The following is a 13075-nucleotide window of genomic DNA, read 5'->3' as shown; positions in this document are numbered from 1 at the left end:
AGAGGAGTCGACATCGAGAGAGCGTGTTTGTTCGAGAAACACCACGGAAGACTACTATATGTCGATGGTGCATGTAGGCGGGAATTAAACAAAGGGATGGTATTATTGGTTTCGGGGATATAGGGGAAGAGTGAGAGGCGCGCGGGGCGGGGGGGGGGGCAGCTAAAAGGAGATTGTTAAGTGTGAGTGTGTGTTTTGCCCATCCAGGCGGAAGTTATGTGCATAAAAGAGGAGAACGATTCGACGTGGCATTAGGATTGTGGGTAATTAACTACGTACGGAGACATAGAGACCTTGAACGTGCATGTGTGAGAGGTATACATGTATACGTGGGATGTGTGTGTGCGCGCGCGCATGATCGAGATAAAAGAAAGAAGACATAAGTCCTAAAATCAACGACATGCGAGAGACGGATCGGTATGACAATATGCATGCATGTGAGAATGCAGGGAAGAAGGCCCGACAATTGAGCATGTGTTTTTATCTTTAAGAGATAGTGGCGTGGGCTGGATCATGCATCTATGGCGAGCAGAGGGGGTGAGGCGCAACGATTGTGCAAAAGAGATCAACCTATAAATGCATATGTATGGATAGACATATATAGTGTGGGTGATAGGAAGCAAGACTCCGTGCGAGAAAGAAATGTTGATGGAGAAACTATAGATAGATACAGAGATGGAGATGCTAGCTAGAGAGACATCCGTTAGTTTGGGTGTCGGAGATGACCGTCGGGTGGTTCAAAGGGTGAAGTTATATATGTGTGTGAGAGGGCACTTGACTGCATGCATGTAGAGAGAAACATATGTGGTATGCGTGATAGGAATCAAGAGTGAGGGCGAGAAAGAAGGTTGATGGAGAAACAGATAAATAGAAAGATAAAGATGCTAGCTAGTGTGAGCTAGAGATAGGAGTTGAGTGGATCAGAAGGCTGGGTTATGTGTGTGAGAGAGAGAGAGATAGAGAGAGGGTGCATGTGAGTCACATACAAACAAATATCAGAGAGAAATGAGATCCAGAGAGACAGAGTTTTGTGTCTGCGAGAGAGAAAGATATTTCACAACGACAGTGATAGCTAGAGAGACATATGAAGAAACGCAAGATATCTCTAGGGAGAGAGGGTGTGTTTGAGCGACATACAAGAGAACAATGGAGAAATATGAGACCCTGGGAGACAGAGTTTGTGTTTGTGTGTGAGAAAGAGATATTGAAGAGGAAGAGTCGTAGGTTCTCATATCTAAGGAGCGAAAGACATCTCTGTATGAGGGGTGTGCGAGTGGCACACATGGGAATAGTTGAGAGAAATGAGACCCCGGGAGACAAAGTTTTGTGTTTGTGTGAGAGAAAGAGATTCACATGGAGAATCATAGCTAGAGACACATAGCAGGGAGCGAGATATACTTAGAGAGAGATAGAGTGATGAAGGTCAATGGAGAGAGTACCGTTAGTGTGTTACGAAGATAAAAGATCATTGTCGACATACAGGTAGCACGAGAGATGCCTGAGAGACGATGAACGCGTATAGGTCCAGAGAGATAGTCCTATATAAGCATGAGTGATAGCTATATGAGACGAATATCTTGATTAAAGGGGATTCAAATATTTAAACTGGAGATCATGACATCGAGAATATCATAACGCAAATTGGTGTATCAAACATGCATATTCATTTGAATTTGGGCACACGTGTAATGTTATATAGTTTATCAATATTGGTGATCCATAGATTCTTCAATTACAAACAATGCGTGGTTTATATGCAATTAGTGTCTAAACGGGATTACACTATATGTTGCGTGTGTGAAACACATTATACATGTTTGAGAAGTTAAAAAAACTGCATGAAACACACATTAATTGGAGACAGTTAGCGAGGAATGCATACATTGGATTTCAACATAAAGTGGTTTCAAATATTTGAAAATCCAAATTGATGGATACAACCTTATGAATCTGAGATCATGCCATTTGTAAACCATATTTATGTATAAATGGTGTTGTGCTTTTGAAAGTATATATGTAAAAACAATGATGTATATAGAATGTAATTCCAATTGAAAATGGATCCCGCCCGAAAAAAAATAGTAGAATACAAACGGGATTCGAATTGAGTTGGCACGGTAAACGTGCACTGTGCAAAATTTTAACGAAGCGGGGAAAGTCACAGTAACCGCCCGAAACCAAAATCTGCGAGATGGAAATCACTACTGCCTATCCCTGTCGCGCAAAGCCTATCTGCTGGATTTCTATAGGTTTCGATAGGGGTAGGTTTGTAATTTCACCCAAACGTGACGTAACCGCCTCTCACCCGGATTCATACACGGTGGGCGCCAAAACATAGTGTGCCCTAGGCCGAAATCGACTCCCTCCCCGATTCATATTCATACACGATGGGCGCCAAAAACAAACTCTCGTCGGCAAATATTCGGTGTATGCGAGATTACCGTCCTATCCCCAACCGACTAATGTTGTTGTGATGTAGTAGAAATTTGAAACGGGGGATAAGTTTGTAAATTTCCACGCATTTGAGACAAGCGCGCCCTGACTACATGGTTCCCCCTTCCTCTCTACCTCCCTTTTCCCCATTCGTACTCCGTGGGCGCCAAAACACCCTCTCCACCCCACCCTCCTCCGTCCGCCGTTGTCCGCCACCCCATCCACCGCTGTCCTCCTCCACCATGCCAGAGCTGATACCCCGATGCCGTCGTCCATTACAAGAGATCGACCTCTCTCATCCACGCCTTCGGACCGGGATCCTTGCATCCCGTCCTCTCGCTTCATCCCCGCCGTCGTCCACCTTGCCGGCGCCGCTCCTATGACCATCTCGTCCACCGCGCCCCACCGCCACCGTTTACCCTCCTAGATCTGCTTCCACGCCGCCGACAGCCATCTCTACCGTAGCACCGTAAAATTCTCACCAGATGCATACACGGCACCACACCAGAGGCGGTACTCTTTCGTATCTGCTCAACTTATTTATCGCAGCAAGAAAATAGATCGCCACTGCTTTACTCTGATTTCTTGTCTTAGTTGCGAAGTTGCCTTTGTCCGGTTTGCACCTTCAGATCCGCCATGGCACGCTCAACACTATACTCCCAATGCTTATGGTTTTCCCCTTTTTATATTCCACACTAGTTAAATCACAGTAGACTAAATTTCAAAATTGTGTCAGTCGATTTTTTAGAGCTCGCCGGAGTTCGCCGGTGTGATCCAAGGGGCTCGGGTGGTTGTGGGGCCTCGCCGAACGAAGAAAACTCGACACGGGTGGGGGTGGGGGTGGTGGAGGAACACGGGCGGTGGGGGCCGGTGGTCTGGTCGGCGGCCCCTGCGGTGTTCTGTATGGGAAGAATCATAGACGAGGAAGAAGAAGGGTTAGGAGACGTAGGATCTTCATCCAACCGCCTGAAATGGTCGAGAGACAGCTGGCAGTTGCATTCTTAATGCGCTCTGGTTCATCATGTGTGGGCACTGCGCAACCAACATTTTATTATCCAAAATCTGCTTGCTCTTCTTTACCATGTTCGATAGTGCTGGCATGTACGCGATCGATAGGCTTTCAATTACTAGCGACAATACAACACTGTATTTTCAAGCCAGTTCCACTTTATCGATTTATATATCGTGGTTATGGTGTACCCCTGTTATGTACACTATGATCTGCCTAGTTGTTGTGTGCTCTTGTTGTCATGGTTTGGCAATAAACTATCTATACAGTATATTATGAACCTATCATCTGCCAGCTATCCTTACTTCTGGAGCCTATTTTTTTGTGTACTTGTGCGAGATTATATAAATGCACGCACGATATTATAGCACACATGAGCTCTCTCATCAGAATCCAGTGATAGCACATAAGTGTTTACAGGGGCGCCCCTATATTAGAATATCATCTGCATTACAAAGATAATCTCACAACTATTTATGTTTTCATGGTTCTCAGATATTATACGCAATTATAGTGAATATCAGAATCCGCGCATCAGAAGAATATTATGGAACACTGCAATGGCTTACAAAATTGGCACCAAGGCATTGAGTGCCATTTTGGAAGCAATGAAACTCGTACGCTCCCCACCTGTTGATTCTTGTTTAGAATATCATTCTAATGACTATTCTAACCTCGAGGAGTCAAAGGCAGATGGCGTGTCCTGTTCACCCATCAAGGTGCCTGCTCTAATTTGGCAAGGTTTTATTGATTTCGCATCTTGCATATGTTGTCTTGCATTTCTTCTACTTTGTTGCACCACCATCTGCTTAGTTTACTCATCATATAACTCGAGATGCTATGCCCATCCATTATCAATACATATTCCATCTGTTGTCATACCATGTTTTTCCACTCAAATGTTGTTCTTGTGCATCAGACATCAAAAAGGAAGAGGGTGATTGCCGAACCTGAAGGAGCACCAGCAAAGTCCTTGAAAAACATGGTGGTGTCGGAGAAATCAGACAGCGCCCCACTTATATTGGATGTACAACCAATGACACAAAACATAGGACCGACTACAGCAAACTGTACCCATACTTCACTGGCCACACCACTAGCCCCACCACACAGGACCTGCACTCCAGCAAAAGGTATACCGATTTCATTTGCCATAGCACCAGCCGTACCACAGAAAAATCCCACTCCAGCAAAAAGTACAGCAAGTCCACCGGCCGAAGACCTATCCCAACTGCAGAGATGGCCAATTCCTGCAGATTGGAACCCCATTCCATTTATTCCCAATTTAAAAGACAATGCTTTCAATGTTGTTAGGGACTACGTGCATATATTCCCATCATGGGAAGATTATAGTGAAGACAAACACCATTTTCACATCTTCCTGTCCAACTTACGTGTAAGTGCTATTATTTATGGTTATTATTTTCCTGTTTTCTGCTGATCGAACACAACAAGATTTACATTACATTGTTGTAACTAGGTGAGGGTCAATCTGGATAGTCATGACGAGCAAAGCTTGCTTGTGCTTTTCAAGGAAGCATTGCAGCAGTATCGGTGTTACCTGAGGAAATCACACTTTGATGGCAAGTCTATAAACGAATTTCCGGTGAAGTCTCATGTCCTAAATTTAGAAGACATTGAATGGAAAAACCTTGTTATGCACTGGTCTCGTTCCCAGGATAAGGTATTGTCTATGGAATCACATGACAATTTGAACTTCTACTTTTCCGCATGTGCCTTACGGATCTTTTTTGCAGGAAATCAGCTCGAAGAAGAATTCCGGTTTGAAAAGAACGACAGGATATCGCAAATATGCTAACCGTTGCTTTGCTCTTGTTAGTACCTGTTGTCCTATATCACTGTACTTGCATACATACCTGGTTCATTATGTGACAGCAGTATGCATGATAGCTTGCTTATCAATTGTTTGCTCCAAATTATCTGATCTGTATGAATGGTTACATTAGTGTAGAATATATCCAATGCCAATGAATTTTTTTAGCTCTGCATTGTTCTTGTAAGTACATGCTGTCCTTTATCAGTGTACTTATATTGACAGGTAGTTGTCCATGTACCATCACTCTGCAGCTTATTTTCCTTTGCCCTCCATTTTCTACACATCAGATCTATATTTACTCTTACCATAAGGTTGGTACTGAAGAATTTTAGTTGTGCATTGCTCTTGGTTGTGCCTTTTGCCTGTATCGCTGCACATACATTTATAGCTACTTGGTTATGTAGCATCATTCTTCATCTTATCTTAAATATTCTCCAGTTTTTCGTATATTATCACATCTATATTTACTCTTAACAAAATATAGAATAAAGGCAATGCTTATGAAGAACATTATGTGCTAAACTTCTTGAATTGCCCCCCCCCCCATCAGCATGGACAAGGGCTTTATAGAGCCTTTCTTCACCAGTAATGTAAGTTTGTCCTTCTCAAGCCTTCAAACTTTGCAACAACTGTTTATTTTTGGTGTTTGCATCAAATTGCATGTTTAAAGTTTATTATGTAGTTCATAAACAAAAGTTTTTCCTTCTCAATTTAAGTTTTCAGTTGTACAACCAAGTTCCTTCTTCATACCATGTAAATTAAACTATACAGAGCAAGTGATCTTCTTTTGCACTGCATGTATGCTTCTATTCTTCATCCGTAATCCAGTGGTGTGGTGAACCTACCCACTACAGCACAGTGTCATATTCTGCAATGTCTTAACTATGAATAATGTCATATCATTCTACTATTATTTAAACCGCCTCTTTATTTGCCAATCTGAAATGGGAATTGACAGCACACTAACCATTGATACTTATGAGTTCTTGATCTGTAATCCAGTGGTAGTCGTGAAGCTACCAACTCCTTCACAATGTCAATTCCTGCCATGTCTTGACCTGAACAATACCATATTGTGTTAATGCAATTTTAAACTGTGTCACTTTATTCGTCAGTAAGAAATGTCATGAATTGTCAGCACTGATACTTTTATGTGCAAAACCTGTCATATGTCTGCTTGTTTATCTTTCAGAGTGAGGAAGATATAAGTGTTGAACAAGCGCAGTCTCATCATATTGCTCAGCTGCTTGCGCTGCAGCTCCCCAGAAGGGCTAACCTTTCTTGAACTCCATTGAAGTGTTGTCGGTTTTGTATATTATTTTATCGGCGTGTTTATTTGCACTGGTGGCGATCTTTGATGCCCAGTGTATGTAATCTGCTGTCTGCTTGTGCTTTATTATCATAGTGGCGAACTTTGATGCCCAGTGGATGTAATATGCCGTAATTTCTTTATTGTATAGTCTAGGTTTTTTCTTATTCATGATGCTGCAGTTATTTTACTGTATATATATATATATATATATATATATATATATATATATATATATATATATCATGTCTTCGTAGTAAACCGGCCAAACCATAAAATTACGGTACATAATTAGACCATTATGCAATCACGATGTATTATCCGCATCATGGGCCCCGTCAAACTGGCCCACTAGTAGATTCGGGCCTTTAATAGGCCGACTAACCCCCGGCCCTCTTTTCGCAAGAAAACTTAATGGGCTTTTAGGAGGCTGAGAAGTAGGCTGGGCCTGAAACGTGTCGAATAGCTCACGGGCCGGCGGCAGCCCGAAATGGACCCTGGCCCATGATTGTGCGAATCAATTCACGGGCTTTTAATAGGCCAAAGTTGTCTTGGACCTTGTTTGGCCCAATCAGATATCGGCTGCGAGCAGGCCGGATGCAAACCCGACCGTAGTTAGGCCCAACTATATGACGGGCTTTTAACAGGCCGAAATTAATATAGGGTCGATATGTCAAATGGGCCCTTAACAGGCCAAAACTAATATCAGGCCGAATTACTAAATGGCCCTTTAGCAAGTGGGCCCAAAAGCATAGCGTCCAATCAATGGGCTGAATCTGATATGGGCCATAATTGAGCCCAAAGCCTCTTAAAGGGCCGGACCTGATCTGGGCCGTGATTTGGCCCAGAAAGTGGGAGGCTTTTAACGGGCCGGGTCTTATATGGGCCATTACTAGGCCCGGAACATGGCAGGCCATTAATGGACCGGATCAATTATGGGCCGGCATTTGGCCCAAAACATGGCAGCCAGTTAATGGGCCGGCCTACTAGGGTCCTCAAAACCTTGTGGGCCTACAGCTGGGCCGGCCCATTAATGTCGGCGAAATCTCGTGGGCCTTTAGCTGGGCCGGCCCATTATGATCCACAAGAATTTTGTGGGCCTTTACCTGGGTCGGCCCATTATGGCACACAAAAATCTTGTGGGCCTTTACCGGGGCCGGCCTATTATGGCCCGCGAAATCTTGTGGGCCTTTAGCTGGGCCAGCCCATTATAGTCCGCAAAATCTCGTGGGCCTTTAACTGGGCCGGCCCATTATGGGCCGCCAAATCTTGTGGGCCTTTAGTTGGGCCGGCCTATTTAAACTTGATTGGCCGTGCCACATGTCGACATATCATAGGCGCCTTCTGTCCAATGAGTGGATGACATCTTTCCCAACGGTGAGCCGACACGTGTTTCCTCCAGCCAATGATGACTTTACACGTGGAAAATCCCCATTGGTCGGGGCTGTTAACGGGTTATCGGATCCAAAACCCGACCCAATAGCTTAACGGCGTTCCGTTACGGTGGATGCCACGTGTCGGTCACCCTTGACGAAAGCACTTCTGTGACGCGCGATTTATCGTCATGGAAGTGGACACTTCTGTGATGATAATTTTGGTAATGTCATCGAACACTTCTACGACAGCACAGGTATGACTATCTTGATTCTGTCATAAATTTGTCATGGATGTACATGCATGACAAAAAACATGACCTACTGTGACAAACACGTATCATCACGGAAGTGTATTTTTTTGTAGTGTGTAGTTGACGTTCACATAACACCACTAGAGGAAAGACAACATACATCTCATCAAAATATTGAACGAATACCAAATTCACATGATTACTTATAACAAGACTACTCCCATGTCCTCAGGAACAAACGTAACTACTCACAAAGCATATTCATGTTCATAATCAGAGGAGTATTAATTATCATTAAGGATCTGAACATATGATCTTCCACCGAATAAACCAACTAGCATCAACTACAAGGAGTAATCAACACTACTAGCAATCTGCAGGTACCAATCTGAGGTTTTGAGACAAAGATCGGATACAAGAGATGAACTAGGGTTTTAGAGGAGCTAGTGCTGGTGAAGATGTTGATGGAGAATGACCCCCTCTCGATGAGAGGATCGATGGTGATGACAATGGCAATGATTTCCCCCTCCCGAAGCCCTAGATTGGTTCTGCCCAGGTTCCGCCTCGAGACGGTGGCGCTTCGTCCCAAAAGCTTCCTTCTTATTTTTTTTTCCAGGTCAAAACACACCATATAGCAGAAGATGGGCGTCGGGGGCCTGCCAGGGGGGCCACAAGGTCGGAGGGCACACCTAGGGGGGTAGGGCATGCTCTCCACCCTTGTGGATGGCACGTGGCCCCCCTCTAGTGCTTTCTTCGCCCAATATTTTTTATATATTCCAAAAATATTCTCCGTGAAGTTTCAGGACTTTTGGAGTTGTGTGAATAGGTCTCTAACATTTGCTCCTTTTCCAGTCCAGAATTCCAGTTGTCGGCATTCTCCCTCTTCATGTAAACCTTATAAAATAAGAGAGAATAGCCATAAGTATTGTGAATAACGTGTAATGACAGCCCATAATGCAATAAACATTGATATAAAAAGCATGATGCAAACTGCACGTATCACCAAGCACTATCTGATCCTGCACACGAAACGCAACAACCTAACGTGCATGCAGCAAACACTACTACTGATGCTTCTGAGGAAGGTCGCCCAGCAGGTGAAGATTGCACAAGCATGGCCGCCGCAACTGCTATGGAAAATAAGGGTCCGGTAGTCACGCAACAAGCACATCGGGATGGACCCCACGATCGCACTAATCCTCCACACATTGTTTCCAAAGCTGCTCCACACGTAGCCGACAAGAAAACAGCAAAACAGGCAGCGGGTACCAGGAAGAGCCCTCGGAAAAGAGCTGATCAGTCAGGCAATGTGCATGATCAGGACACAGGGTACATGTCTACTTCAACCTTGTTCCCGCCTGCTCCTCAGGGCAAGACCGACGATCCAGTTCAAATGAACGTACTTGCAGGTGGAACGGTCTAGCAATCGATAGTCTCTCACGAAGAAAAGATTCTCGCCAATCCAACGCTCAAGCACACACATGTCCCACTGCACATGGGGGTTCCTTACAATCCAGAGTTGACCTATAAAAGAGACAGCCAAGAAGGTGGTTATTGATATTGCGCACACGACTCCCCGTCCCACTGCAAAACCTAAGGATGCCGGATCAGTTGACAACGATGTCTTTGTTGATTTATCTCCACTGGCAGTGTCTATTGGTGTGGTTCAAAAGCAGAATGAGCGCAAGGGTACGCACCCTATGGCTTTCATGCCACCACCATTCAGGTCTCGGACTTGATTTGATCCAACCAAATGAGCCAGTAGATGCTATTCCAGTCTCATATGCATTCCCATCCCAGCCGGTCCAAATGATGGCATAGCCAATTGTTGATGGTAGGAAGGCTCTTAAATTTACCGAGCCTATTATTCAAGGTATCATCCACATGTCATTATTGTGTTGGCAACTTACTTTTTTTTGGCAATGCTCACACGATTTACTCTGTTCTCCATTCTTCTATTTATCTCCCTATTTTCTATTAACTGTCTGGTCGTTTACAAATTGCCTTCCTCACATGATTGTTTACCACATGAAGGATCACCCTGTGGAGATATAATCATCAATGGATGAAGCGCTTTGCAAGATGGAGCAGGATGTGGTCCTGAGGAATAAAAATTGGACACACGCCCCTTCTAGCTAAGTTGTTGTACATGCTACCACTTCTGATGATGTGCACAGCAGTGTCACCCCAAGTTCTGTTTGGCAGGCAAGGGTTGTGCAACCTCCCTCGTAAGTGGACTCTGAACCTCCAATAAAGGCCACAAAGCAACAACAAACACTTTATAATATCATGAGGCATTTTGGAAATGTGCGAAGCAATAGCAAGCATATGAATGCAATCAGAGAGTAAGATTCTTCTCATCCTCCATTTTTTTCTCCCACCCTTTTTTAGTTCACATCCTTCTTCATGTGCATCACTCTTTTATATTTCGATTGCTCATTTATTTCAGCTCATGTTTGGACAGAACTAAGGTCATCGACTGCCATGATACGTTTGTTCACATGGATGATCTCGTTGAGTCCCTAATGCCTACCGATAAACTATCCCGGAATGTTATCGTCGTGGGTATTGGCTTCATCAACGGCCACATTGACATCCATCCCGATAAGATCATCATGAACACAATCATCACCAGGAGAATTTTTTATGGCGACTTCTCTCATAAAGAAGTTCGTAAAGCGTTTGCCCAGCATGGTGAATACAAGCTCACACTGAAGAAATTTGTATGTACCCTCCCTTTTCGTTTTTGAAACCCTTTTTTACTGCCGCTTTTTTTGCTTGTACCATATGTTCAACGTGTTGCATCCCGTTACCTCCTTCACCCACTGTCACACACATGTTACTTTAGTATTATCTCCTTTTTTGTTAATTATTCCTTACAGTTCTTTTATTTTTGACATTTCTTATGTGAAATGTGCAGGTGATGTTCGCGTTGTTCCAAGAGCTTGCTCCCAATGACCCACACGACAAAGTTGGTCACTACTACATGATTTTCATCAGCTTGGCGAAGCAATGTTTCGATGTTCTTGACTCAATCCGTTCAGGAGATGACGATTTGCTTCACTCCCACGTAGAGTTTTTCGTCAACAACTTGAAGGAAACCTAGGCACGTCAATACAGTGGGTCCAAGGTCCAGATCAAAGATTTCCCTATCCAGTATGTGAAGTCTACAAAGCAGGGAAACACATAAGATTCTGCCCTTCTTTTCTTTTTTCATGTGCACGGCTACTTCACATAGTTTTACATGTCATTTTCCTCTGTTTTTGTTCTTTTCGTAGGCACCTCTATTGTGTCGATCACGGCAACTTTTTCTCAACGCATGTCAATCCAACTTGCATCTTCACTATTTTCTGATGGCAATTTTAGTCGAAGGACCATGGCAGTTTCACTACATGTTGCATGGCAACTTCATCACCCATCATGACATAACTTCATTTCTAGGGCATGGCAATTTCTGCCATCAACACTTACATCACAACATGCTCACACACACCCCTCCGACGACACTTTCCCCCTGTTTGTTGACTATGACTAATATACTACATACAAAATGCCAATTTCCTTACCTACTTTGCATGGCAACTTCATTTGTTCAATATATCAAATTCATTTTTTAACTGTTTTTCTGCAACATTTTTGCTACTTTGCTGCTGACATTTCTCACAACCATGTCATTTTCAACTAGCTCAACATGGCAACCTTTTCACTACCACACATGAACTAATTGTTATTTAGTCATCATACAAAATCCTCTTTTCCATTACAAACCATGCCACAAGAACCTTCGTACCATATTTTGTGCTTTTTTAGCATGGCAACTTCTTATTTATTTATTTATTTATTTATTTTCACCTTCTTTCAATATTGCTCACTGAAACCAGCTACAACTGCGGTGTCTACATCCTCGAATACCTTGCTAAGTGGGAAGGCAGGAAGGTGCCAACTTTGAACAAAGAAATAGTCGCAGAGCTTAGGAAGATTTATTTGTGGAATTAGGTCACAAATGTTGATTTCAACAAGCGGGAGGGTGCACTGGCTTGGTTGGAGTCTGACATTAAGCTGCTATCAAGAGATACCAGTGACTGCACAACATAATGAAACACTAGTTTTTTTACCTTAGTACATACATTCTATGTTCGGATGAATGTAAGGTACTGTGTCCCTATTTACCTGTCCTTTGTTTTCTTTTTTTATCACTATCGTTATTGTAACTGCACAAGACCATTGTTTGTGTCACGAACCCTTTGTGCTTGTATTTTGTCAACACATAACTTCAATGTCAGACCTCGTTCCCCGTAAGTGGGGCATCCTATCACGCTTGTGCTTACATTTTGTTTTTTTCGTTACATTACTTTTAGATCATATGGCTACTTATAAGGGAGTCAGTTTTTGTAGTTTTCTGTTCCATAAAGGCCCATTGTCACGACTGTCTCGTTTCTTCAAAATGTCAAGTAAACATCAGTTGTTCGATGCAACACTATTACAATTAGCTCTTCATTTTTTACGTCGATCATAGTTGCAATGGAATGGCACCTTTTCCTCAAAAGTCTCTCATCTTTTCCAGCGTGGACTTACTACATTTTTGTAAGCAACATGGCAACTTTTCATGTCTACTCACATGACAATGATGTTTTTTAATTTGAAATGCTAAATGTCACCAAATTGATGCGGATGCACATACAGTTTACCATGAGCACAATCATTCCAAATTTTCCCTACGCACACCCCATTAGTTGTCTCACTTTTCATGTAGCCCAAGCTTTCTTGTGCTCTTTCCCATAGTTAACTAACTACATTTTTTGTAGCAATATGGCAACTTTCATGTATTTTCCATATGACAATGATGTTTTTAAGTTGTAA

The 13075-nt window shown here is 43.0% G+C and overlaps 1 pseudogene; it reads left to right on the top strand.

The window, feature by feature from the left end:
* The window catches only part of LOC119293088, a 146691-nt pseudogene extending 135370 nt beyond the window's left edge, over positions 1-11321 (top strand).
* The last annotated feature ends 1754 nt before the right edge of the window (positions 11322-13075 follow it).

Source organism: Triticum dicoccoides, chromosome 4B (genome assembly GCF_002162155.2).
Source record: "Triticum dicoccoides isolate Atlit2015 ecotype Zavitan chromosome 4B, WEW_v2.0, whole genome shotgun sequence".
NCBI lineage: Eukaryota > Viridiplantae > Streptophyta > Magnoliopsida > Poales > Poaceae > Triticum > Triticum dicoccoides.
The sequence above is the reverse complement of the archived record's forward strand: the minus strand, read 5'-3'. Positions and strand labels throughout refer to the sequence as shown.